The following is a 1,289-nucleotide window of genomic DNA, read 5'->3' on the forward strand; positions in this document are numbered from 1 at the left end:
AGCTAGACTATCTGTCCAATCTGAGTTCTGTTGCATGACTAAAACAACTTTTGAACATAAACATTTTTCCACCAAAACAAGTTCCTTCCCAAGGCTATTTTGCAGCAGCATCAGGGAAGAACACGTTTTTCTCCTATTTTTTTTTCACATACATATTCACAAACATTTAAAATTGAGCATTAAAGCTCATTAGGCCGACAACTGACTTTGTCCATCCCTTGGGGTGATAATCATTTATCATACTTCAAACTCGCCTTATCCCCTTCTCTCTGGCAGCTTTCATTCGGCCACAACTCCTTCCTTTAGTTGCACAGCTTCAGAGAAATCTTCGTTAATGTAGATCTTAGTGCCCTTTAATTTCTTAGCAGAAGAAAGAATTAGCTCTCTATCTTTAAGGCGAAGAAGTTTGACAACAATTTTCCTTGGCCTTCCATTCTCCTGAAACTGGCCAAGTCTCTGAGCACGCTCAATGTCAATATTTATTCCATCTAATCCCAAGTTCTTTGAGAACATCTCTCGCACCTTTTTCTCTGATTCACCCCACTTCTCTCCTTTCTCGTCAGCAATGCCATCAATTAAAATATTTGTTCTCCTGCTCTGGTTTTCAATGTAGTCCAGCTTGTTGAACATTGCATCCATTTTCTGTTTAGAAGTAGTTATGTTTGCCTCAAGTGCCCTTATCTTTGACTCAATCTCAGTGCATCCCATCTTCTCCTCTTCAAACTTTGTTTGGGTAAATTCCAAGCTAGTCTTCAGCTCCTGTACATCTCTGATAACACCATCCAATCTTTTGTTAGTTCCATCCATGATCAACTGAATGAAACATTTAAAGTTATCTTGTTGTTGCAGTAACATCTCTTTATAGATCCGTCTCTGCTGCTCCATTAATTGGGAGAGTACACTCATCGTCACAACGCCATCCTCCTCACACGGAGATGTTTTAGCATTTTTAGGCGGCATAATGTGTCTTACCAGGATGTACCGGAAGTTGATGAAAGTTGCAAATGTCGATGAAGTTGGTGAAAGTTGCGAATGATGATAGTGACGGAGTTGTTTTTCAGAGTCCTAGTAGGCCCAAAAGCCCATCAACTTGGGCTGCAGCCCAAGCTCAGCAGATACTAGGAATATTGTCCACAAAATTGAGACACAATTTAACTGAAATACAACTTGAATCAATTAACCACTAAATTCTGTAATACCAGGAAGGATTCAATAGATTTTTGTTGGATTCCAAGAGGCCAAGTTCTCAGACAAAACTCCTGGCAGCCATCTTGAAGGATGTGGTGACG

General features: G+C 40.0%; 1 protein-coding gene across 2 annotated transcripts in view; it reads right to left on the reverse strand.

The window, feature by feature from the left end:
• cpt1a2b (carnitine palmitoyltransferase 1A2b) overlaps positions 1-1,289 on the reverse strand; it is a 117,780-nt gene that overhangs the window by 102,145 nt on the left and 14,346 nt on the right. The gene's annotated exons all lie outside the window — the stretch shown is intronic.

Source organism: Etheostoma spectabile, chromosome 15 (assembly GCF_008692095.1).
Source record: "Etheostoma spectabile isolate EspeVRDwgs_2016 chromosome 15, UIUC_Espe_1.0, whole genome shotgun sequence".
Classification (NCBI taxonomy): domain Eukaryota; kingdom Metazoa; phylum Chordata; class Actinopteri; order Perciformes; family Percidae; genus Etheostoma; species Etheostoma spectabile.